Source organism: Haplochromis burtoni, unplaced genomic scaffold (genome assembly GCF_018398535.1).
Source record: "Haplochromis burtoni strain Fernald_Lab_line unplaced genomic scaffold, NCSU_Asbu1 Contig_65, whole genome shotgun sequence".
NCBI lineage: Eukaryota > Metazoa > Chordata > Actinopteri > Cichliformes > Cichlidae > Haplochromis > Haplochromis burtoni.
The window spans coordinates 955,641-962,416 of record NW_024582426.1 but is presented as its reverse complement, the minus strand read 5'-3'; the positions used below and the strand labels follow the sequence as shown (position 1 = coordinate 962,416).

Sequence of the window (6,776 nt, the reverse complement as noted above, 5' to 3'; positions counted from 1 at the left end):
TGTGTGTGTGTGTGTGTGTGTGTGTGTGTGTGTGTGTGTGTGTGTGTGTGTGTGTGTGTGTGTGGTTTGAGGGAAGGAGGTGGTCAGGGATCTTGACTTCTGTGGAAATTAGAATGTAAGGCGCTGAATTAATTGAAGTGTTAATGTGCTGTGACTTCAGTCTGTGTGTGGGCCCGCGCCCCCATGTGTATGTGTGTCTTCACCTCCTGAAAATGCCTCCTATAAAGTGCTTTTGTTTGCTGTTAAAACTCATTAACAACGTGAACACCTTTGTGATTTTACCCCAAAGTGGCACTCGCTGGAAAAAGAAAAGGAGGACCGATGTGTAAATCAAGGACGGGGGGGAGGGATTCAATGTGATAATGATGCTGAGAAATGCTAATGTTGATGTGAATGTGAGCAGGGAAAAAAGAGGAACTCAAGAGCCTTAGTTCCATAATCAGCATCTTATCTGAAACAAGAGGATCCCTGAAGCTATGCTACAGAAAGAGAATGATGGAGGGAGAGAGAGAGAAGGAGAAATAATGAAATACAGACTGAGAGATAGGGTAGACCCTGAACAGGGCAGGGATGCAAAATCAAAAACAGATTAAGAAAGGACGAAGTAATGATAAAGAAAGGGTTAAAAAGGACTTGATAAGATTCACCAAAAAGGTTAATAGCATGGTTGTTCAGTTTTTTTAAAGCAGAATATGTTTTGTTGGTCTGTAGGAGTGACTCTGTGGTTCATCCTGGACTACAAACTTTCCTTGTGCGCTTTAAACCAGGTCAGTTTTACAAAGAAAATGTGTCTTTGTTTCCCCACAGCAAGCTATTGGTGTGAAAAAACCTCTAAGCCTACAGATATGCATTATCCCAACTGACCTGTAACAGGTACGATCCAACCCATACAAGTAAAAAGCGGAAATAACAGACAGCATTCTTTTTTCCTACTGATCCCATTTCAGAGCAAAGCAGAGGATGCTAAACCCATAAAGCAGTCTTTTTGTGGTCAAATATAAGGACAGTGAAAGTGCATTGTTGTCTCTGCAGATGCTAATCCCAGTGCTGTGGACAGATTGCGAGTGTTTTAAGAAGATTACAGACTGCAGAGGCAGATTAGTTGGCAGCTTAATCTGAACCTCTGGATGGACTGCCCTGCTCACTCACAGGCCCTCTGTGGGGGTGTGCATGCGTGTAATGTGCTTTAGTGTGGCTGTTTGCGTTCAAAAGGTAGTCATGATTGGTGGTAATGACAGCTTTGTGCACATACGGCTTAAAAATGTGTTTGTCTGGGTGGATATTGATTTGTCAGACACAAACACACTCTCAGTTTTCTTCATAGTTAATAAATGGCAAGAAATAGGGTACATACGTACACATAGAGTCCCAGTGGGCTGTAAAGATATTCTCAATGCTAATTATATGAGACTGAGATCACACACACACACACACATGCAGAAAGTGGATCAATGAGAAGGGCACCCAGCCAAGAGCCACTCAATTCTCCCCCCTCCCTCCATGTGAAACAGTGGAAGCCCTACTGAAAAAATACCCTTACTTAACATGTTGCCACCTGTTTAATATACCACAGAAAAGTAAATATAAGAATGAGCAGGGTTTTATTTTATTTAAGATTATACCTTTGACAACGGTTTAAATCTAAGAAAAAGGAAGGAGTTCGTCTTAAAGTTCTTTCAAACATAATATTAGAAGCTTATAGTGTAAGGAAATCAAACCTGGCTTTCGGCACTGAGATACTCCAATGAACTTGACTTAATTTACAGTTCTACAGGTGGAAAAGCTCCAGTGACCGTAATGCATTAATTGAAAGGCAGTGGCTTCCTAAGAGAGAGACTGTGTAAGTCCCATCTGGGGTGTTTTAGAGAGTCTAAAAGCTATCAAAGGAAAACTGTTTCCTTTGGCAATAGACAAAAAGACTTGAAGAAGAGCTGTGTGTAAAAGCTGGCATTGCTTTGGGAAAGGTCAAACACAAATTTCATTTACACAATTTCACCTTTGAACTGAATAATATATTTGTTTTTGGGATATCTACCTAGGAAGCAGACCAAACTAGTACATGCATATTAATTTTACTACTACACAATCTTAAATTCTAATGAAACTGTCCCTTTTTAAACATACTGGTTCAAAATAGACCCAAGAGTAACTAAACCTGAGTATGAACTAGTCCTAAAGACAATATAGAATTGGGAATTATTTTGTGTTGTGACATAAGATATAAAGCTGGGGGGGGGAAAAGACACTCCCCTCAAGTTTCCAGGTCAAACAGGAAAAGAAAATAATGAAGGCAGGGAACTTGATGAATGTTAGTTATCTACATGCACAAGTATAATTCCACTGCAGCTGCCAGCTCATTGTTTTCGCCACAGCTAATTTAACGAAATGCCACTGAGACACACACAGCCTCTGTCACATCCAGCAGGTAACTTGAATAGGCTGTCACTTTATTGTGATGTTGAATTGTATCCATAGCAACAAGTGTCACTGGGGTGCCTCGGCAAAAAAGGCAACAACGTGAATTATAAGTCAAGCTCTGTTCATTACAAAGAACAAATGGACTAACATACTGTATGCTATATTACCTTTACTCCTTTCACCTCTCATGATGGTGCTTCAGTATAATAATGTGAAACATAACTAATTAAAAAATACCTCACTATGTATTATTTTTTGGCCAACACAAAAACTTTGTGGTCTACCCGCCTGCAGCTAAAAGCAAATTAAGTTGTACTTGAACTAAAGCTCAGTGATCAGCAAACAGCCAGGTCTACACAAAGACCTCAACATTTCTCTGTGATAGCAGTCGTACCATTTAAACTTCACACGATGCACAGTTAAAGCAAGACCTTGAGCTCATTGCAATCCTTTTTAGATGGTGCTTTATTTTCCGACAGTTTGTGATTTTATGCAGTGATTTACATGGTGTCGCTAGAGTTTCTGTAGATCACAAAACAATGGGGTGAAAAGAAGGTTTTCCAACTGAGATACAAAATCAGCTACAAGCCAGCTTTTACAAAGGCAGTGAGATGCTTTAGGAACAGAACAGTAAGCTCCAGCTTCCAAAGATTTCATGACTTCAAGACTACATAAACTTAGAGAACCCTTTTCTCTTTAAGATTTAGTCCAACATTCATTCAGGAGCGTTGTCTACCGTTATCGAGTACACATAAAAACTAAAATTGCAGGACGCAGCCTGGGTTCTGAAAAGTGACTGAGAATAGGCAAAAGGGAGGCTGTACATGGGACAGACGGAGCTGAGAATTGAAAGAGGAAGAAAGAGAGCCTTCAACAGTGTTTTCTTTGAGTTTCCTCACAATACTCTGAAGGTTTCTATGACAACCTGGAGTCGCCAGCTGGGTCTATACAGGCAGAAGTAGGTCTGTTTGGCAGAAGAGGAAAAAGTACCCAAATCCTTTACTCAAATCGAGTAACTCCAGTAAAATAGTCTGTCATTCAAACGTTTAGAGCTAAAAGTAGCATGTCGCAAGTTTTATTTAAAAATTGGCACTGGTCTGGTGTGGGCATTTTATCTGTGAACTAACAACAGGTATCAGGAGTGGCATAATAGGTGAAGTGTTTCCATCTGAAATGCAGTACAGCAGAGCACCATAAATTCAAAATACTCAAGTAAACTGACAGCACCTGACAATAAAAGAGCAGTTGTTGGGTAAACATATACACGGAGATGGGCTTGGGTTGGACCAACCATGACGCACTGATATTACCATATCCCTAATGACTGTATCGCAAGAAAAATATAATCTGAAACATGGGTATAAAACAAGTATTCACAATGGCATAAACCAGTTACACGAGCTACATCTAAGCAATACACTACGATGTATATAAAGCTGATGCAGCTTGTGCGCCAGACAGGGAGAGAGAAGAGAGTGAGGGTCTGCAGAGCGCCACGGTTTCATGATTAATGCGGCTTTTAGCTGCAGCGGATCCTGGGCCCCCCCAAAGCAACCTGACCGGGTTGCCCATTCAACTCTCCTCCCCTGGATCTGTCGCCCTCTCTCTTACCCTATCAACCAAAACCTAGTGATTGAGGACCATCTGTAGCTCACACACCATTGCATGGATTTCTACACTTTCACTTCATCAACAGAATCTCATCCTGTTTTGCGTTTCAGTACATTTCATACCCCTTCTATTGTGAGACAGCCCTCTAAAACGTGGACAAACGCCAATACATCAGAAGACCTCCATACACAAAAGAGAATTAAAAAATTTTTTTTATAAACTTGTTTATTTATAAAAAAAAAAAAAAAGGTCAATCACAGTAAGGTCACAAAAGACACGTAAAAAAGCTATCTTCAAGAAAAATCCCACAAAGTATAATACGGTAACTATAAAGTCAGGGCACTCCTATGTCAAATTTTGCCCCAGTGGGGTAGGAAACACGTGTGTTTCAGAGAGAGAAAGGAATAAAACTTATGGTTTCGACACTTTATAGTCGTTAAGTGCGTAAATCTGTTGCGGAATCTCCGAGTGTGGGGACGCCCCGTAAAACTACACACGCCAAATGCACCAAACCGCTGTCTTCCCTCCCGCCTTACAGCACACACACAGCCTCCCTCTACTATTTCTCTGAGAGGGTCACTCCCCCCACAAGCCTCAATCCACACACACACAAACACACACATACATACATGCGCTAAAATCCCGATGCACCAGCAGCAGCAGCAATAGATAATTCATTGCAGTGTCAGTGGCAGAGCACACAGAATCCACAGGCTTCTGATCACATTCAACTATCACACAGCGATCTAAAAAGTACACGCTGGCAGGACCTTACGCACAGGACGAAATTTGCCACTTGTTCTGTTCATTTCCATTCGGGCTGTTTGCATTGACGCACTTACCTTTGCACTACTGCGAAAAAGAGCACTGTTAGTTCCCATTTTCAGAAAAGGCTTTAGTCTCCATTCATTCCCGTGAATCCCCTCCTGGTTTATTCAGACATCCACAGTGTGTTTCAGCAGGGAGAGTAATCCAGTTTTCCATGCCGGAGAGAGCGCGTGCGAGCTTCCTTACATCTTTTCCCACAATCCTTACAAAACTATGCCAGGCTTCTTTCAGCGCTTTTTTTTCTCCGCTCCTCGGTCCTATGCCCCCCTCTTCTTTCCTCTCCCTCTCTCTCTCTGAGGTTGCCTGGTTACCTCTATCTGTAGGCTGGTTCAGACCGCCGGCCTGCAGCCAATCACAAGGCTGGGTTCATCTTAACCCCTCCGCTGCTGAACTGTCCTGATTTCCAGCTTTCAAGGAGTAAGGGGAGATGGGAGGTAGGAGTGAAGAGGAGAAAAAGAGAAGCACTGGGTGATGGTGAAGGATTTAAAAATGTCTATTACAGAACTATAATGACCACAAAAAAAGAAAGAAAAAAAAGTGGATGAGTGTGGAGGAGGAGCTTACTGGTGGATTTAAGTTTAAAATGAAGACACGTGGAAACAAAGTCCTTGTGAATGGAGAGGCTGCATCACTGTTGGAACAGACAGCACTGGATGTAGCTTAGAGGCAAGTTTTAAGATGACTGTACTGTCCAAAATTCACCATCATCACACATCAACTCTTTTTCTGCACACCAAGTATTGCTGGCATACAAAACCCACTCACCGAAACATGAATGCACCAGCCAGTCATCACCCAGTCATTCAGCACAGACTATTGATTGGTTAACCACCCACAGTTAAGTCATGCAGCCCAAATCATTTCTGAGTCATGCACTTGGCAGATTCACCATGGTGTCTAACCTTCCTGCTCAGAGAGTGGGAGCACACACTTAAAGTTTTCAAGTTCAAGTTCAAAGTTTTGAAGAAATGAAAGAAAAGTGTCCTAAAGACAGAAAATACATCTTCCTTAATGTTGTTGATTAATTAGTATAAGAATGACAAAAAAAATGTAATTATAAGAGTGATGCAACTATACTGAGCTGACTGAATCATATTTTTCAGCTGCATGATTTTCCTCCAGTCTCCCATAAGCCTTAATCTTGTGCAGCCTGTCCTCATTTAATCCTTCCCTTTTACTTTTTTATTCCTGCACCTCATCTTCTCTCTTTCTCCCCCAGTCTCTGGCCTTAAATCATCATCCCCTACTCTCAAATGTGTTGCGCTTCTGTGGGGAGTTTAGGAGCTTCAGCACGGACACGATTCCTCTGATCTCTGCAAACACTGGAAGACACTCGGCACTCCTCCACCTAAAATCTCTTCCGTGTTCAAACAAAGATAGAGGTCTTTATTTTAATGTAAGAATATGACACAAGCATAGTATGGAATATGTTAAAAATACTACTTAGGAATAAACAAAAAGGTCTAAAAGTATTTTTTCCAGACAAATTAATTTCAGAACATCTTAGCATTAGTTTTTGCCACTTCATACGTCATGCGTAGCATGATCTTGCCATGTTTCGAAAACATTCTTGCAATACAAATAATGCTAGCTTTTATCAAAGTAACCCAGTTCAGAGAATGATCAGGAGACTGCCAGTTCCATGATGCTCAGCATAAATATGAACCTACATCACATAGAAACAAAGCAAATGGCAGAGCATTCACTCACTCAGAATGTAATCCATCCAGTGAAGGTGAATGTTTCCAACAGCATGCTTAGACATGGACACCCATGCGACGAAGCTCACGGTGCCCAATTTCTGTGTTGATGTTAACGCTATGAGACTTTTGGAACTCAAAAGTCATCAAAGTGTTGGCGACTGGCCGGGCCTCGGGGGCTTGGGTCCTGGTTGGTGTGTTGCCGGGGTTGTGGGCGGG

The 6,776-nt window shown here is 41.6% G+C and overlaps 1 protein-coding gene across 6 annotated transcripts in view; it reads right to left on the bottom strand.

Annotated features, from left to right (window-relative positions):
- The window catches only part of dab1a (DAB adaptor protein 1a), a 216,744-nt gene that overhangs the window by 73,634 nt on the left and 136,334 nt on the right, over positions 1–6,776 (bottom strand). The window contains exon 1 of one of the 6 annotated variants that reach the window (XM_005923243.2): positions 4,872–5,893. The exons of the other annotated variants lie outside the window; for them this stretch is intronic. The gene's annotated coding sequence lies outside the window, so the exon portion shown is untranslated. Of the gene's footprint in view, positions 1–4,871; positions 5,894–6,776 lie in introns of those variants that run through there. 6 annotated transcript variants of the gene reach the window in all.